The 20,239-nt window shown below is 38.2% G+C and overlaps 1 protein-coding gene and 2 pseudogenes across 1 annotated transcript in view; 2 read left to right on the forward strand and 1 right to left on the reverse strand.

The window, feature by feature from the left end:
• Window positions 1–20,239, reverse strand: part of LOC114027089 (GTPase IMAP family member 4-like) — a 54,447-nt gene that overhangs the window by 31,411 nt on the left and 2,797 nt on the right. The gene's annotated exons all lie outside the window — the stretch shown is intronic.
• LOC114027101 lies at window positions 780–3,177 on the forward strand (annotated as a pseudogene).
• Window positions 7,054–10,662, forward strand: LOC114027102 (annotated as a pseudogene).

Consider the following 20,239-nt stretch of genomic DNA (forward strand, 5'->3'; position numbering starts at 1 on the left):
GTGAATCAGAAACTAAAGGCTGAGGAAGTGGGTTCAGAAAATAAGAATGAGGCCACAGACAGGGTTAGCCTTGGAAATGGAACTTCCCTAGACCTAAAAATCCTTCTCCTTTCTGACTTATCCCTGAATTTCTTCAACAATGGGCAAAGCCTCCATTCAGTCCTCCATACTGCTACCTGGTTGATATTCCCAAAACATAGATCTGATGATGTCATGCCCATACTCAAACATCTTTAGTGGCTCCCTATTACCTCTAACAAACTCCTCTATTTTACAGGCGAGACTCTGAGAGATTAAGATACTTTCCTTGTATCACATAGTTAATAAGTGCCTGCTGTAGGATTTGAAAATACATCGCCCATCTGATAAAGTATTATGCATTAATGAATGACCCATGCTGGGCATTTTTATTTTAAAATATGATAATCCTTACAAAAGGAATGAATCAACCATGGTTAAACTTTAGGTACCCATTGAAGGAACAGAGAATCATAGAGTTGGAAAGATTTTTAGAGATTATCTAGTACAACTAGACATATGAGGAAACTGAAGCTCAGGCGTATGGCTGGTCTCATAGGATTAGAGGCAGTCTCCTGACCCTGATCTCAGTGGACTCCCTATCATGTACCATGGCTTCAGTTCACAAAAACAGCCATAATTTCACTACTGGTTGTATTCATTGTCTCTACCCTGTCCAACTTCTCTTGATATTCATCATAACAAGAGAAATGATTCCACCCAAAGTTTCCACTATTTAAACCTGATTGTTTTTGTGACTGTTCCCGGTAAACATGAGAAAAAGAAAGGTGGAAAGGAATAAAGAAAATATCCATGGTAAGGAATATTTGGAAAGGGCACACCTACTTTCTGCTTTGAATGTTCTAGGCTGGGATATGCCCCACCTCCACCCTCCTCCAATGTTGTAGCTCACAGGAAACACCCATTGCTTCTGGAGGAAGAGGGGTTCTGTTTAGCATGCTCTCTGTCAGTTCAGATGTTTGAGAGATATTCAAGGTTAGCATCAGATCTCACAGCACGTAGAGTGCTGAGCCCAGGGACAGGAAGACCTGAGTTGAATTATCACCAAAGACACCTACTAGATATGTAACTTTGGGCAAGTCGCTTAATTTCTTAATTTCCTCAACTCTAAAATGAGTATGGTGCCTTTGGTTGTTGTGAAGATCAAATGATTTAATTAGATTAAATTGATTAGGTCTCCTGATCCTGATTTCAGTGAACTCCCTGTTATGCACCAGGGCCTCAGTCCATAAAACAGTCATAGTTTGACTCCTTGCTGTATTCATTGTCTCCACCTAGTCCTTCCTCTGCCCAGATCCAAAGAAGGACTCCACCCAAAGTTTCCACTATTTGTTTAAACCTTATTATTTCTGTTCCAGATAAACAGAAGACAAACAAAGATGGAAAGAGATGAAGAAAATTTCTATGACTAGGAATAATTTTGAAGGTGTACAAATGACCACTTTCAGCTTGAATAATTGGTCCCCAAATGTTGAATAACTAGGCTGGCATCATGCCCCACTGCCACCCTGCCCCAATGTTGTGGCTAACAGGAAACATGTGCTGCTTTTGGAAGAAGAGGGATTCTGTTTAGCATGCTCTCTCTCAGTTCAGATGTTTGAGAGATATTCAAGATTAGCAGCAGAGGTAGCTAGTTGGCACAGCAGATAGAGTGCTGAGACTGGAGATAAGAAGACCAGAGTTCAAATATGACCAAAGACACTCACTAGCTATATGACCTTGAGTGAATCCCTTAACTTCTATTTGCTTTAATTTCCTCAACTCTAAAATGAGGATAATAAAAATGCCCTTGGTTGTTGTGAAGATCAAATGAGATATTTGCAAAGCACTTAGGAAATGCTTCATCATAGAAGCTGGTGTCATCAGTTGGCAACACAAAGAGTCTAAGAGCTGGTAGGGCTTCATTTGATAGATAAGGACACCAAAGCTCGGATAGAGGAAGGGGTTCAATAATTGAGGTTACATAGGGTATTAGTGACAGAACTAGCTATAGAGCCCAGGCTCACAGCATGGAGGGTTGTTGAAAGGGGCAAACCTGAGTAACAAGGGCAGTACTGGGTCTCTGGGTGAGGGCACTAAGAAGGGGGCAGAGGAGTCAACTCTGAGGGCAAGCTCTCACAGTGAGTGTTCTATTGTTAACTTGTCTTCTTAAGTAGAGAAACTGAAAGAGAACCCAGATCATCCTGAAAAGGTTGATTTGCTTTGTCAATAATGTTTGCTCCCTGCAGACTCAGGAAAGGAAAGGCAGCCCCTGAAAGAGCCCAAACTGAGGTTAATCCTGGTGAAGAAAACAGGAACTGGGAGTACAACAGGAAACAGCATCCTTGGGGAGAATGTGTTTGTGTTCAAGCTTGGGGCAATGCCAATGACCAGGATCTGCAGCAAAGGGAGCCAGAGCTGGGGCAGTGAGGAAATTGAAAGCATTGGTACCCCTGATCTTTAGCGTAGAGGTGTCTATTGAAGGTCTAATTTCTCAAGAAATCATTCAGTGTAACATTTTCTCCTCCCTGGGGCCACACTCATTGGATCTGGTGACTCAGCTGGTTCACCACCTTAAGGAAGACCAAGACACCATGAAGAGAGTGAAGGAGATCTTTGGGAATGATGTCATGAAGCACCTAGTTATTGTCTTCACCTGGGAGTGACTCCCTGCAGGATTACATTCAGTTCACAGAAAACAGGGCCCTTAAAGAACTGGTTGCACAGTGTGGGGCCTGGGTCTGTACCATTAACAACTGGGCTACAGGGAGGGAGCAGGAAGAGCAAGAGAAGGAGCTGATGGACATAGTGGAGAGCCTGGTACAGAAGAATAGGGACAAGTACTACACCAATGAGGTGTACAGCCTAGTGGGAGAACTACAATAATAGTCCAGCCAGGAGGAGAGGCTCAGGAAAATTGGGGAAAAACTGGCCAAAGGCAAGGAGGAGATGAAGAGGTCCCAGACAGCAAGAACCTTCCTGAGATGAGCACTCAGAGATTTGTGTGAATCAAGAAAATTCCACCCAAAACTATGAAGATTCAGTATTACCATCTTTAGCATCTTCTTCCTGTGGCTAGTGATCCCTAGCAGTCTTTATAATGGCTGGTTTGGGCATGGCCAATCCTCAATAGCTGCTGGTTCCTCCCATCTTTATTAGTCACCAGGGAAGTTGGTCATGATCAATGCCTTCTGAACTTGATTGCCTCACACTATTTATTTCTTTTCTATGGGAAGCCTTGCCTGAAAAGTCTAGCTCAGGTCTCACCTCCTTCAGGAAACTTCCCTCACCAATGCCAGCTCTCATGGTGAAAAGAAGCTTAATACTGCAGAAATAGCAGATTTGTAGATGGACAACCTGGGTTCAGAATCTAGTTCTGCCCCTCATGGTCTATCTGAATTTGGGCACATCATTTAATTTCTATGGGCCCCAGTTATCTTTTCTGTCAAATGAGGAGGGTGAACTAGTTGATTTTTAAGGTCTCTCCAAGGTCTATATCCATGAAACACCTTCCCTGACTATCTTTCATACATAGGGTCCAGCTGCTTGGCACCCTCCTGCTTCCATGGGTATTTTATGTTCATGCTCCTCCATTAGACTCGGCAAGGTCAGGAATGATGCCTTCACCCATAGCCGCATTTGCCCACATTTGCACAGCACTTCAAGGTTTCCCAGAACTCTGTGGGGCAGGGAGTATGAGTATTTTTTAGAGGAGGAAAATGAGACTTAGAGCAGTCAACTTGCTCCTAGTAACACAGCTACAATTGTTGGAGCCAGATCTTCCAACTTTAGATGTGGAGTGTTCTTTCTACCTCCCTAAGCTGCTCCTCTTCTTTCTCTGTTTTCCCACAGGGCCCAGGGTTAAATATCTACAAGACAGGTAATAAACACTGGTTGGATTTAATTGAAACCTATAATTTCTATAAAAGGATATATTATGTAATCTCAAGTCTCTTGGCTGATCATTTTTAAAGAGAATTGATGATTATAGACACAAATCTAGAGCCTTTTATATTCAGAGTGATTTACTGCATTTAGCTTTGTAAACTGGGGATTCTCATCCCATCTCCCATGTTCACTAATGAGTTGTGTCTCTAGAGGTGAGGGTAGCTGTGTCTCTTCCTCAGGAGAGAGATATCATCCCTGAAAGGCTTAAGGAGTATCTTCCCTAATGTTATTGGCTCAAGCCCCCATTCTGGTGTGTACTCCTCACTATCAATTGCCAGTTATAGTTATTATCTCTCTTACATTATTGATGCCCTCTAGTTATTAGTGCTTTAGTATCATTTAATGAATAATATCAGTTAGTTTTTATGAAAAAATATTTACTAAGAAAATATAGCAGTGACAGAAGTTACAAGGCCTTTCTTCCTAGTAACTGGTGGCCATACTCTCCCCTATAATAGCTCTGTCCCTGGGGAGATTGGGCTTAACCTCAAAGTCATTTCTACCAAACATTTTCACCATTAAGTTCACTGAGAATGTGGCAAAGCCAATGGGTAAATCACAGTCACTCCCTCTTCCTTGCATTAGATTAACTGCTTTGCCAATCAAGCACAGATCACTCAGGACTCTGACCCCAGCAGTCTCAGCTGTCTGCAAAATGTGGCATGGACTCCAGCTCCCAGATCTTTGGTGGCTCCCTCTCCCAGCCTTTCAAAGTTCACAAGATTACAGCCTACTCTAATACTTCTTCATCCAAGAGCAAGAAAGGACAAAGTGACAAAGAGTATGAGACCAGGTGGGGATCTAGGTAGCTGGCAGAATGAGGCCACTGCTATAAAATAAACCCACATAAATCATCAGTATTTTTATATATTACCAACAAAGCCCAACAGCAAGAGATAGAAAGAGAAATTCCATTTAAAGTTACTACAGACATTATAAAATATTCAGGAGGCTACCTACCAAAACAGACACAAGAAATATATGAACACAATTATAAAACACTTTTCACACAAATAAAGTCAGATCTAAATAATTGGAAAAGCATCAGCTGCTCATGGGTAGGCTGAGCTAATATAATAAAATTGACAATTCTACCTAAGCTAACTTACTTATTCAGTGCCATACCAATCAAACTACCAAAAAATTATTTTATAGAGCCAGAAAAAATAATAAGAAGATTCATTTGGAAGAACAAAAGGTCCAGAATATCAAGGGAACTAATGAAAAGAAATGCAGGGGAAGGTGACCTAGCCATTCCAGATATTAAATTTTATTATAAAACAGCAATCATCAAAATTGCTTGGTACTGGCTAAGAAATAGAATGGTGGATCAGTGGAATAGATTAGGTATGTAAGACACAGTAGTTAATGATTATAATAATCTACTGTTTTGATAAACCCCAGTTTCTGGGATAAAAACTCAATCTTTGACTAAAACTGCTGAGAAAACTGAAAAAGATCATGGCAGAAACTAGGCATAGATCAAAATCTCACATGATATACCAAAATAAAGTCAAAATGCATTCATGATTTAGATATAAAAGCTGATACTGTAAGCAAACTGGGAAAGCAAGGAAGAGTTTACCTATCAGATTTATGGAGAACAGAAGAATTCATGACCAAACAAAAGATAGAGAACATTATGAAATGCAAAATTGATAACTTTGATTACATTAAATTGAAAAGTTTTTGCACAAACAAAGCCAATGCAACCAAGATTAGAAGGAAAGTAGAAAATTGGGAAAGAATTTTTACAACCTATGTCTCTGATAAGGGCCTCATTTCTAAAATGTATAGAGAATTAAGTTAAATTTATAAGAATACAAGTCATTCCCCAATTGATAGTCAAAGGATATAAACAGGCAGTTCTCAGATGAAGAAATTAAAACTATCTATAGTTATATGAAAAAGTGCTCTAGGGGCAGCTAGGTAGCACAGTGGGTAGAGCACTGGTCCTGAAGACAGAAGGCCCTGAGTTCAAATCCGGCCTCAGACCAAACATTTGACACTTACTAGCTGTGTGACCCTGGGCAAGTCACTTAACTCTAATTGCCTTAAAAAAATCTTTTTTTAAAAAAAAAGAAAAAGTGCTCTAGACAAAACAAGAAAACGATAAATGTTGGAGAAGATATGGGAAAATTGGAACGCTAATGCATTGTTGGTTGAGTTGTGAAATGATCCAACCATTTTGGAGAGCAATTGGAATTATGCCCAAAGGGCTATAAAAATGTGCATACCCTTGGACCCAGCAATAGCACTTCTAGGGCTATATCCCAAAAAGATCATATGAATGAGATAAGGACTCACATGAACAAAAATATTTATAGCAGCTCTTTTTGTGGTGGCAAAGAATTGGAAATTGAGAAGATGCCCATCAGTTGGGGAATGACTGAACAAGTTGTGGTACATGAATGTAATGAAATACTATTGTGCTATAAGAAATGTTGAACAGGCTGACTTCAGAAAAACCTGGAAAGACTTGTATGGTCTGATGCTGAGTGAAGTGAGCAGAACCAGGAGAACGGTGTACACAGTAACAGCCACATTGTGCGATGACTACTATTGACAGACTTAACCCTTCTCAGCAATACAAGGATCTAAGACATCTCCAAAGGCCTCATGATGGAAAATGCTATCCACAAAGAAGAAAGAATGTTTGAAGGCAGATCAAAGCATACTATTTGCTTTTTTCTTTGTTCTGTTGTGTTTTGTTTCCTCTCTCTGGTGGTTCCTCCTATTGGTTATAATTCTTACTTACAATATCACTAATGTGAAAATATGTTAAAAAACAAAAAACAAAAAAAAGAATGAGGCCACTGCCACAATTACAATGCCTCCTCTTGGAAATAGCAGGACCATGGACTCTTAGTTTCATGGGGTCTTTGGATCAGAGATAGGCTGAAGTCCTTCTCTTGCCTGAAGGAGGCTCATTACAGCTCATCCCCATTTTTTACCTCCAGGAAAAGGAAAAGGACTGAGCTTCCCCCTCAGTAGTCTTTTGTACACTCTCATATCCACCTCAGCAGTATATAAAAAAATTAATCTCTTCATCATATGGTTAATGGACTAGAAACAGAGTACCTGAACATGCTCGAAAGTCCATGTGGTGAATCATCTAATGCTGAGCATGCTGGACATGCTCATAAGGACTGGGCTCTCACTGACTCATTTCCATTACAAAGCAACCTGTGTCCTTACATCTTCAGAGATGTGAATTGAAATCCATCTCCTTCCAAGTGTTATTGATTGACAGTGTTTCTCTACATGCGTTCTCTATTTGTATCCAATCTTCCTACTAAAGTTGTGTGTGTCTGTTGGAGAGCAAGCCACAGTTTATAGACAATATTACGTTTTGTTGCTACTTTGGTTACAAACCATTTCATTAAATACCTTTGCTTTGAACTAATTAGATCACCTAGTGTGGTTTGATCTGCATTCAGACTCCATCATTTCTTTCTCTGGATGTGAATAGCATTTTCCACTATGTGAGTCTTTCCATTTTTAAGACACTAACTCTGACTATAGGAACATATAGGAATTACCTCTGTTTCTGGATCCCTCTCAAGAAAACATACTAGCACTTCTTCCCAGGATGATTGGTCTAGAAATTGGGGTGGAATTTTTCTTCTTCTCTCTAAGATGCTGGATCTGGGGGTCTTCACCACACAGTTGCTTCCATCTCTGTAGCCAAACAATTTCCTGGAGGAGGACTGTTTGAATAAGCAGTTTTTCCCTATCCTAGGAATTTAACAAGGTCTAAGCTGAAGCCAGTTATAATTGATTCTCAAGAGCCTGGTTGTTCAATTTGTATCATGACCATTTATCCCTTAGAAATCAACAAAAACTACAAATATTATTTTGTTGATTGTCTAGATTTTAGAAAAGTTATGGAGAAAATACAGATTAAACTTGAAATTATTTGATGCCTACATTTTTCACCTGGAGAGCAGGTTGTTAAACATTTGTCAGTATACTACTGGTAAATCTGCTCTCTGGTCTCTGTCCATGCCCATTTCTCTCTGAATGACCAATCTACAAGCCAGAAGTCTCTTCATTTTTAGACCCACAAATCCAAGTGTCTAAGGACAATTCAATAGCCTTGACCCAATTAATCATTCTCCCTTTCCCAACATCATGTCTCAGTTATTCATTCCCAGAGTTGTGTCAATGGGTCAACAAACACCTAGGCCAAGAATTCTCCCCAGTGGTTGGACAGTTATTCTATTATTGGTATATTTTGATAGACCTAAATCTTGAACTGATTCTTATTATTCTTCTATGTAGACCAATACTATCTATCTTAAATTGTACTTTTCTGCCTTTCCTACTGAAATAGGGAAAACATGTATCACTCATGCCTCTCTCCTAAGTAAAAATGCCAACAAGGAATGATTTCTTTTTTTTTCTTTTTCTTTTCTTTTTTTAGGCAATTGGGGTTAAGTGACTTGCCCAGGGTCACACAGCTAGCGAATGATTGCTTAACATTCATTTTTTTAGTTCTAAAATCTCTCTCTCTCTCTCTCTCTCTCTCTCTCTCTCTCTCTCTCTCTCTCTCTCTCTCTCTCCTGCCCCTCCCCAAACCATTGAGAAGGTAAATGATAAGATACCCATTTTACCTGTGAAGTCATATAATATATACATATAACTAATAAGTGCCTGCTCTATGATTTGAACATCCATCTGCCTTCTGATAAAGTATTTTGTGTTAGTGGATTAGCCATACTGGGCATTTTTATTTTAAAAGATGATAATTCTTACCCCAAGGAGTGAATCAACCCATTGATGGAACTGAAAATCATAGAGCTAGAAAGATTCTTAAAGATTATCTAGTCCTCATGAGGAAACTGAGACTTGAGCAGATGGTCTGATTTCTTCAAGATCCCACAAGATTAGAGACAGTCTCCTGACTCTGATTTCAGTAAACTCCCTGTTATGCATCATAGCCTCAATCCATGAAACAGCCATAGTTTGACTGCTGGCTGTATTCATTGTCTCTACCCTGTCCATCCTCTGTCGATAGTCATCATGACAAGACGAATGTCTCCACCCAAAGTTTCCACTATTTGTTTAAACCCTAATGCTTCTGTGACTGTTTCAGGTAAACACAAGAGGAAGAAAGGTGGAAAGAGATGAAGAAAATCTCTATGAATAGGAATAATTTAGAAAGGGCACAAATGTCCACTTTCTCCTCGAATATTATATGGCAGGAATGTTGTAGTCTGGGATAGTGTCATACTTCCACCCTCTCCCAATATTGTGACTAACAGGAAATACCTACTACTTCTAGAGGAAGAGGTGTTCTGTTTAGCATGCTCTCTGTCAGCTCAGATGTTTGAGAGATATTCAAGATTAGCAGCAAAGGCAGCTAAATGGCACAGTGGGTAGAGTGCTGGGGACAGGAAGACCTGAGTTTAATTATGACCAAAGGCACTCACTAGCTGTGTGACCTTGAGTAAGTCCCTTAACTTCTATTTGCTTTAATTTCCTCAACTCTAAAATGAGGATAATAACAGCGCCCTTGGTTGTTGTGAAGATCAAATGAAAAGTACGTAGGAAATGCTTCACCACAGAAGCTGGTGTCAACAGTTAGCAACACAAAAAGTCTGAGAGCTGGTATGACTTCATTTGACAGATAAGGACACCAAAGCTCAGATAGGGGAAGGGGTTCGATAATTGAGGTTATATAGGGTATTAGTGGCAGAACTAGGTATAGAGCCCATGCTTACAGCATGGAGGGTTGCTGAAAGGGGCAAACCTGAGTAACAAGGGCAGTACTAGATCTCTGGGTAAGGGCACTGAGAAGGGACAGAGGAGTCAACTCTAAGGGTAAACTCTCACAGTGAGTATCCTATTGTTAACTTGTCTTCTTAAGTAGAGAAACTGAAAGGGAACCCAGATCATCTTGAACAGGTAGATATGAGTTCCTAATACTAATATTTGCTCCCTGAAGACTCAGGAGAGGAGAGGCAGCCATGGAAAGAGCCCAAGCTGAAGTTAATTCTGGTGAAGAAAACAGGAACTAGGAGAAGTACAACAGGAAACAGCATCCTTGGGGAGAATGTGTTTATGTTCAAGCTTGGGGCAATGCCAGTGACCAGGATCTGCAGCATAGGGAACCAGAGCTGGGGCAGTGAGGAAATTGAAAGCATTGGCACCCCTGATATCTTTAACCTAGAGGTGTTTACTAAAGGTCTAAATTCTCAAGAAATCATTCAGTGTAACATCATCTCCTCTCTAGGGCCACACACACTGGTCCTGGTGACCCAGCTGGGTCACTACCCTAAAAAGGACCAGGACACCATGAAGAGAGTGAAGGAGATCTTTGGGAATGATGTCATAAAACACCTCATTATTGTCTCCATCTGGGAGTGACTCCCTGCAGAATTACATCCAGTTCACAGAAGGAGCTGGTTGCACAGTGCGGGGGCTGGGTCTGTGCCTTTAACAACTGGGCCACAGGGAGGGAGCAGGAAGAGAAAGAGAAGTTGATAGCTATGGTGGAGAGCCTGGTACTGAAGAATATGGGCATGAGCTGCACCAATCAGATGTACAGCCTAGTGGGAGAACTGGTGGAAGTGATTGGCCCATCTCCCTAAGATCGTGTCCTTATCACTAATCAATGTGGCTCCCACAGCACTGAGGAGTTAAGATACCCCATGGGTCGTTGACCCATAAATAGTATTCAGGGCCTCACAAAAGTACTTTGGATTGTTACTATCAGCATAAAACTGCATTTCATCTGCCAAGAATCTTTCATCTCTCTAAGCTTCTCTTGTACTTTACTTTAGATGGAATTAAATGCTGCCTTCTTGGAGATGGATGATCTATCCTGCTGTTAAACCCTGTGGAGTTCTTATTTTTCATTTAGCAGCTTCTGAATTTCCCCATCATTTTCATCAAAGTAATCTCGATGTTTGTGAGTGTTCTGACCCAGATGAGCAAAGGCAATGCTGTACACCAAATCTCTGAAAGCTGCCCACTCCTTTTCGGCTCCACTGTTGCCAATCATGTGTTGGCTCAACTTTCCCTCCAAGTCAACAAAAAACTGTTCCCATTTAGAGAATTTCTCTAATCTGTTAATATTAATTCTTCTGGTAGTCATTTTTCCTTAGGGCTACTGCTTTTTTGAATGCAAATATTTAGCTTGGAGAACATAAATCTATGATCAGTCCAGCACTCAGTACTATACATTGCCTTTGCCATTCTCACATCTTGTCTGTCTCTTCTCCTCACATACTCTATTAAATGTCAATGTTTGTTGTGAAGATGCATTCACAAATTTTTATTGCAGTTAAGTAAAGGAACACAGTGTTGGTATGAGATGGATGAGAAGATCTTGAGATGCACAAGTCTTCAGTAGTAAGAGACCATTGCTATTGCTGTTTCCAACTCTATTCCTACCAAGGACTCTCTGCCATGTCTGGTAGTCTGAGTCCGCTCTAGCATTGAAGTCACCCAGAATTATAAGCTTGTCCTCTTTGGCACATTGATGATAAAGTTCTCCAGGCCTTCATAAAATTTTTCTTTGACCTCATCAGGATTCATCATGGTGGGAGCATAGGCACTGATGATGGTGGCATGGCATTTTCCTGCAAATGACAATTGCATTGTTGTGAGCCTGTCCTTCACTCCTCATCCATATGCATATAAGCTGTTAACTAAATTAGTTTGATTGCAAAACCTAGACCAGCTTCACAGCACTCCCTTTCACTGTGCCCATTCCAGAAAACTGTGTTTCCAGCTCTGACAAGTAATTTGGCTTTCATTTGTCAGCCTTGTTTCACTCAGGGCTGCCATATGGATGTGATACCTGCTGAGTTTTCTCACAACAAAAGCTGTTCATCTTTCAGGTCTACTTGATTTTTTATTATCTATAAGTGTGTGCACATTCCATGTACCAATGGTAAATGGAATCATCTTTGCAGAAGTTTTTGTACATTTTTTTGTGTTTCAACCACAGTGTGGGACCCCCACCTGCTACAGTAATCAGGCCAGGATTGGGTAAGCAGACAATTTTGGGGTCACCTTTTCTAGCCTCTTCTTTGTACCAGGAGATGAGCGGTGCTATCCTTAAAAGGCTGCTCAGATCACCAAGGGGCTGCCAAATCCCACTGCTGCTGCCAGAGAGAAGACATCCCAATGGCTTGGGTACCTTTGTGCAGGGTTGTAACTACTACTTCCAGCATATCCACACCTGCTGCTTTATCACTTGCCTATTGCCACAGGACTTTAAGATAACTAAAAATGGTAAAAATGGAATGACTGATGTCTTTAAATTTGTTTATACTTTGGATTTAAGTGAGGCAGAGTTGCACGAAGTCATTTACCTCATTCTGTCTTCCACAGTCATCACAGTCCAGTGGCAGGACAGAGTCAAGACCACTACTGATGGTCCAGGATGCGATGGATGACCTTGGTGCATTCTATGTCTGATCAAATCTATCTGCTCTGGAAAAGGTCTTGTACCATTTGCGCTAAGCTGCTACTTCTCTTTTCAAGCCTTCCCTTCAAATCTCTCATTTCTTTTCCATTTTTTTTCCTCTGGGGTTCTTATTTCATTCATAATAATTTGTCTTCTAGCCAAGCAATGTTTTTATGTGAGACTTATTCCATTTTGCAGTAATTCTCCTCTCCTGTGTTTGTGTTTTAGCCATTCTGGACGTCATAATAGCACTTGATCTCTTGCTGTTGTTGTTTACTCATTCTCCAGTCTTCCTTCACAGATTGGGACTTTGTGTTAGGGCCAGGTTCTGTGTACCTCTGGGGGACTGTTGTGGTCTTGTATGTTCCTTACCTGTCTTATCTGGAATCCTTCCACTATGTTCTTGGGGGTATTGACTACTGTATTCCTGGGACAGAGTTGGGCTAGGGAATCACGTGAATGAGTCCTATTCTGTCTTACTGAGAGCACAGTACTCCCTGGATGTTCAAACTCCAGACCCTAGTTTGGGTACAAACAACACATCAGATCTGACACTAAGTGGTGCTCCAATTGGCCTCAATATTTATTGGCTAACTTGAAGTTTCAGCAGGTTTTGAGCAACCATATTGGTAACCTAGCCTGGAACTGATTCTCTGATCCACTCAGGGGGTACTGCTAACATTTCACTGTTCAAGTCCTGGGGCTGAGTCCATGATCCCCTTTGGATGACCCCTTACTCTGATGCTGCTGGTCCAGCCCTGTTTGGGGCTCAGGATACTAAGTTTGTGATTTCAGTCTACTCCTATTCCACAGTTCATGACCTGGTCATTTGCTTATGAGTCAGATTTGTGATTTTGAGGCAGAAAGATGATCCACTTTGGTTCCTCCTCCAATTTCCTGATCAATGCTCAAAATGCCATTTTTCTTAGATCTTTGTTACAGGAGTTGTGGTGAGAACTGGGCTGGACTTCTTCCTCCTATTTCACCATCTTGGATGGTCTTCCACCCTACTACTATTAATATTTTTTTTAATTTTAAAAAATAGCTTTAATTTCTAACAACCAATATAAACAGTCAAGTAGTTGAAAAGTAATAAAAGGTAAAAAAAAATAAAGCAATAAGAGAAACAAGAACTAAAAACAATACCAAAAAGCAATTATTATTATAATTATGTAAAACACAGCTCTGTGTATCAACTTCATTCTAAAATTTCACTCTTAGTCCAAAGCCTATGAGTGATAGTTTGATTGATGCATGTTCTTACAAGGCTAAGGCTTATCTATTTTTAATGGATACTTTCTGTTTTTAGAATGCATCACTTCTGAATATATTCTCTCCTCTCTAACCTATATCATTTGAGCCATTTCTTGTAACATAGATGTCAAAAGAGAGAAAAAGTGGTTCAGGAAAAAAAATGAAAAAACTACCCCATTTATCTGCTGTGTTTGACAGTATATGCAAAATCTCATAATTGTAATCACCAATCTCTGAAAGCAAAGGAGGAAAGTACTTTTTCTCAACTCTTCTCCAAGGCCAAAGTTGATCATTATTATTATTATTATTATTATTATTATTATTATTATTATTATTATTATATAGCATTCTTTTTCATTATTTTTTCTTTTTCATTATTTTTGTTCTTTCCATTTACATTTCTATATATAATGTATATTGTTTCCCTGATTCTGCTTATTTCATTCTAAATTAACAAAAGGGAATGATAAAGCATATATTAAGATCTTACTGTGAGCAAAGTAGTGAGAATACCTAGCAAATTAAGACAATCTTTTCTCTCAAGGGGTGTAGGTGGAAAGGTCATTGCTCTCCACTTATTCTCTAATCTCTTGGGTTCTGAAGGAATTCTCTGGTTTTACACATGACTCACAGGGCATTCTGAAGTGCCCTTAGTAAGTCCAAGTGCTCTTCAGCCATCACCTTCTTTGCCCAACACCTTATGCCTCTTTTCAATCTAAGATCATATTACCATTTTATGTTGGCTTCCACCAGGAGTATAAGTAAAGTAGTGAGGTAAAATCTTTGTTCTAGTGTTCTAAAATTTAGAGGGCATTCTCAGTACTTACTATCTTTTAGTAGGTAGAAACAAGTGAGCTTAACATTTAATTAACAATTATAATTAATTAAAATGGAAAATCATCTGATGAAGTGCCTCCTTTCCCAATAATTGTAGCCCAGTTGAACTTCTTCTGTCCTAGCTATACTCTGTTTCTACCTTGCATTAGCTTCCTATCTAACTACACTGTCACTTTGGATAATTCACCCTTTTCCTTATCATCAAAGCTGTTTTCCTTTGTGTCTTTGAAATTTCATTCTTCACAACTTCTCAGTCCTTTTAGGATGATTTCTCCCATAGAGGCCATGAGATCCTACTTATCATTTCTCAGAACCCTTTGGAATATAGGATAGATGTCAAACCACACTGGTTTTGGTCTTCTTTATTTACAAAATCTAACCTGGAATAGTCTCTTCTTCCAAAGTTCCTAATATTTTACCCAAGCAACACATTTATTTTTTTGTTGATAAGAAGCAGATCCAGCCTAGAATTTTTCCTTCTTATTGACTCAGTGATAGGTATGAAGTCAAATTCGCCTCCATGCATGAGGATGTCTAGTTCCCCTTGCCTTGTATATTTGTTTGTAGACATCTGAGACCGTGACTTTTCTGCTGATTCTTTCTTTGGACTTTGTCTTTTATGAATTTCTGGGCTTCTTTCTACCTTGTAGCTATTCTTTATAAGATATAGCTTGGTAATTATATGTAGGTAGGTTTTTCCCCCCAACTCCTCTTCTTTTCTTCTTGAAACCCTTTTGATTAGTAAAATTATAAGCAAATAAATTCTTCCTAGCTATTGTTAGCTGTCCTCTGCCACTAGCCAGGGGCCTCCTTTTCTTCTGTTTTATGGCCAGAAATCCAATCTCATTTTCAGACACCATCATCTTAACTAGCTATTCCCTTTCAGAATCTACCCATCTCTGATGGGTAACAATGAGAAAAACACTATCTATGTGCCTTAAGTCTTTCAGCTTCTTCTTCAAAACACTGTAATATTTCCCATTATTTTCTAGCTATTTTCTGTCAGTATCACTCGTGCCCAGATGAATCACAAGCATAGGTAGAACTCAATGACTGTGACAAATACTGGGGATGTTCTCTGTCTTATCCTGGCAAGACAGCAGACCTTATTGTTTCAGGTCAACAAGAACTTGCCCAAAATGGCATCACCAACCCTTACTACTTGTCTCTTCTTCATTGACCCATTATTAGATGACCTCTCACCTTACAACACGCATGGAGGCATATAATCATCCATAGAGGACTAATGATTACTTTTACCTCAGAGGTCCATCTCTCTCCTCATCTTTAAGAGCCATATCTCTGTTTCTTAGCTCTAATAGTTCAGTCATTTTTCTCCTTATCCTCTATGATTTTCATTGTCTTCATCCTTAAAATAGCAGCAGTAACACCTGAAGTATTTTCTTCACAGTTTGGTCTGAAAACCAAATGAGATGGTGAATGTAAAGCTTACCATAAACCATTGTGTTAAGTAAATATTAGATATATTTTTAAATTTTTATTTATTTCATTTTTAATTTATGGGATAAAACAAGCACTTCCATAACATAGTAGAATAGAAAAAAATGATTGCTCATGAAACTGTAAATCTATTATGTGCAACTTGTTATTCCTTTTAAATATATAATAAAGTTATCATGTAAATTTCTTTTTTTTTCTTTTTTTCCTCCCTCCTTACCCCTCTGCCCCAGAGATGGCTACACAAATTACATGTATATGTGTGTATGTGTGTATGAATATGTATATATGTCACCTCTTCCACCTCTTCTCTAGTCTTCTCATTCAGAAAAGATCAATTTTTACTGATTTTAACCAAATAATGAATTCTTATACCAAAATTATAGTCTTTACACTTATCAAATACAAGGTTGTTATATTTATTTGCTGCTGTAAATTGTATGTCTTCTCTTTTCCATGAATTCACCTTTATATTTCTTAGCTAGTATGAGATAGTTTTGATAATTACTGCCTTATAATATAGTTTAATATCTGGTACTCCTTTCTTTACACTTTTTTTCATTAATTCCTTTGACATTCTTGACTTTTTATTCTTCCAAATGAATTCTGTTATTTTTTCTAATTCAGTAAAATATTTTTTGGTAATTTAATTGTAACAGTGTTAAATATATAAATAAGTTTAGGTAAAGTTGTCATTTTTATTATATTGCTACTGCTTACCCATGAACAATTAATATTTCTCCAATTATTTAAATCTAATTATTTTGTATAAAAAGTTTTGTTATAATTTTGTTCATATGGTTCCTGGGATTGTTTTGCCATCTGTACTCCCAGCTATTTTATATGTCTAGAGTTATTTTAAATGGAGTGTCTTTTACTGTCTCTTCTTGCAGGGTTTTGTTTGTGGTATATAAGAATGCTAATGATTTTTGTGGATTTACTTTATATCATGCTACTTTGCTAAAATTATTAATTGCTTCAACTAACTTTTTAGTTGAATCTTTGGGATTTTCCACGTACATCTTCAGAGAGGATTCAGGGAAGATAGCAGAGTTGGTTGGAAAACTTTTGGCTCTCCAAATTTCCTCAACAGAAAGAGAGCATATTGCCTCAGAGGAAATGTAGAGCAGTGGAAACAAACAAAAGTCAGGGTAAAGCAATTGTTCTCCTAAGACAATCTAAGAAAACCCCAGGAAAGATCTGACCTTCTGGGGCAGAGGTTCCTCTTGAGTGAAATGTAGACATCTCTAGGCCAACTCTGCCATATCAATAAACAACAAGGCCTGAGGGCAGTTGGAGTTGAGGGGCAGCCTCAGCCTTAGAAACTTTCATCTCACCAACAGTGTGAGGGGCTGATGGCTGAGTAGAAGATTGAAAGACCTACAACCGTTGAGGGACACCAAGCATAGGTATGCTGATCAGACACATCACTGGCTGGGCAGCCATCCCCAGGGAGAAGGAGCTAGCATATACCTGATGAGTGCAGTAGCAGAGGAGTGGGGACCCTACTGGCTATAGGCACTTGCAAGACAGCAGAGTCCCTGGTTTTAGTTCCAAGGAAGAGAGGACAACTGTAGTTTGCAGCCACTGGAGGGAGTGCAAGAAGTAAGATCATGACAGGGGGCTCTAGCAGTGACTTAGGAGTGAATAGGAGAGCCCAAGAGTGGGCTCCAGAACAGACTTCAGTAATAACAATAAGATGGACCTGAGGCTTGGAACATCATTCCCCATACCTCAGGACTAGAGCTTGGTCACATTAATAACAGCTAAAAACAAACAAACAAACAAACAAACAAATAAATAAATAAATATGAGTAAGCAAAGGAGAAAGAACCTAACCATAGATACCTACTATAGGAATAGAAGAGATCTGGGTTCATATTCAGAGGAAGATAATGGAGCTAAAAAAAGAAAGTCACTCTTTTTTTCAATGAGAAACATCAAATGATCCCAGCACAAAAAAAATTTCTTAGAAGACCTTAAAAAGGACTTTTAAAAAACCAAGTATATTTTCATGTTATCTGCAAAAGGAGATGGTTTTAACATCTCATTCCCTGTTGTGATTTCTTCTATTTCTTTTTCTTCTCTTACTGCTATTGCTAGGATTTCCAATATAATATTGAATAACATGATGACAATAGGCATCCTTGTTTCACATGATATTACTGGGAAGGCACCCAGTTTATCCCCACTACAAATAATGCTTGCTGATGGTTTTTAGATAAATGCTTTTTATCAATTTAAGGAAAAACCCATTTATGCCAATACTTTCAAGTGTTTTTTAATAGAACTGAGTGTTGTACTTTATCAAAAGTTTTTTCTGAATCTATTGATATAATCATATGATTTTTTTACTTTTATTATTGATATGATCAATTATGTTAATAGCTTTCCTTATGTTAAACCATCCCTGCATTCTTGATATAAATCCAACTTGACTATAATATTTAATCTTTGTAATATATTGTTGTAATTTTTTAGCTAGTATTTTATTTAGGATTTTTGCATCCATATTCATTAATAAAATTGGTCTATAATTTTTTCTCTGTTTTTACTCTTCCTGGTTAAAATATTATATTTGTTTCATAAAAGGAGTTTGGTAAGATCTCTTCTTTGCTATTATTTCAAATAACGTACTTAATATTGGAATCAGTTGATCTTTAAATGTTTGGTAGAGTCCACTTGTAAATTCATCTGGTCCTGGTGCTTTTTTCTTAGGAAGCTTATGTATGACCTGTTCAAATTCTTTTTCTAAAGTAGGTCTATTTAGATATTCTATTTCCTCTTCTGCTAATCTGGGCAGTTTATATCTTTGTAAATATTCTTCCATTTCTCTTAAATGGTATTGGCATATAATATAAAATGTATTGGCATATAATTGGGCAAAATAACTCCTTATAATTCCTTTAATTTCATCTTCATTAGTGGCATATTTACCCCTTTCATTTTTGAAACTACTGATTTGTTTTTCTTCTCTCTTTTTTTAAGTCAATTAACCAATGGTTTATCTATTTTAATTGTTTTTCCTGTGATCAACTCCTATTTATTAATTCAATGAGTTTTTTACACTCAATTTTATTCATCCCACCTTTCATTTTTATGATTTCCAATTTAATGTTTAATTGGGGACTTTTAGTTTGTTCTTTTTCTAGTTTTTTTTTTTAATTGCATACCCAATTCATTGGTCTGCTCTTCCTCTATTTTACTGATGTATGCATTTAGAGACATAAATTTTCTTCTGAGTACTGCTTTTTCTCTGTCCCATAGGTTTTTATATGATCTTTCCTCATTCTCTTTAATGAAATTATTGATTGTCTCTATGATTTGTTCTTTAACCCACTCATTCTTAATATTATTTAATCTCCAATTAGTTTTCAATCTATGTTTCCATGGTCTTTTATTAAATATAACCTTTATTGCCAATCTGAAAAGGATACTTTTGATATTTCTGCTTTTCTGCTTTAAAGTATAAAATTTTTATGTACTAATATGTGGTTGGGGGCAACTAGGTGACGCAGTGGGTAGAACACTGGGCCTGGAGTCAGGAGGACCTGAGTTCAAATCTGGCCTCAGACACGACACTTACTAGCTGTGTGACCCTGGGCAAGTCACTTAACCCCAATTGTCTCACCAAAAAAGAAATATGTATATATATATATGTGTGTGTGTGTGTGTATACACACACCCGCCCATATATACACACACACATATATATGTATATATATGTAATATGTATATATATATATACACATATATATATGGTCAGTCTTTGTAAAGGTACCATGAACTGCTGAGGAAAAGCTATTATTTTTAACATATGACGACATCAAGGACTTCAGAGCAAAATTTAGGCTATAGACACACACGTGTGTGTGTGTGTGTGTGTGTGTGTGTGTGTGTATTTGCTCTTTTCCCCTTCCTCTTTTATATCTATAGTAACATCTTCAGTCCTAGACCATGAGAATTCCTGCCTAGAAAGATGATCCTAAGACTTTATCAGATTCTCTATCAGCAAAGCAACACTTTTTATTTCTTTTCAATTGAATCTAATAACAAAGGTAGCAGAGGAAGTTGAGCCATTTAAGTAGATTTTCATTGAGAGTTGGAATAATTTCCTGATTAATCTTCAGTTAATGAGCTAAGTCCTTTCTTTGGAACCCCCAAATCACCCAAAGCATGTAAATTAATCTCCTGAACAAAATCTTTTTCAGTCTAACATTGAAGCAAAAATTTTTTCTTGGAGAAAACTGGTCTATATACTGAAAAAAATTCATGCAGTTAGTTCTTTTATCAAACCAAGCA

The sequence above is a fragment of the Vombatus ursinus genome, unplaced genomic scaffold (assembly GCF_900497805.2).
Source record: "Vombatus ursinus unplaced genomic scaffold, bare-nosed wombat genome assembly UNPS02014852.1, whole genome shotgun sequence".
NCBI classification, from domain to species: Eukaryota; Metazoa; Chordata; class Mammalia; order Diprotodontia; family Vombatidae; genus Vombatus; species Vombatus ursinus.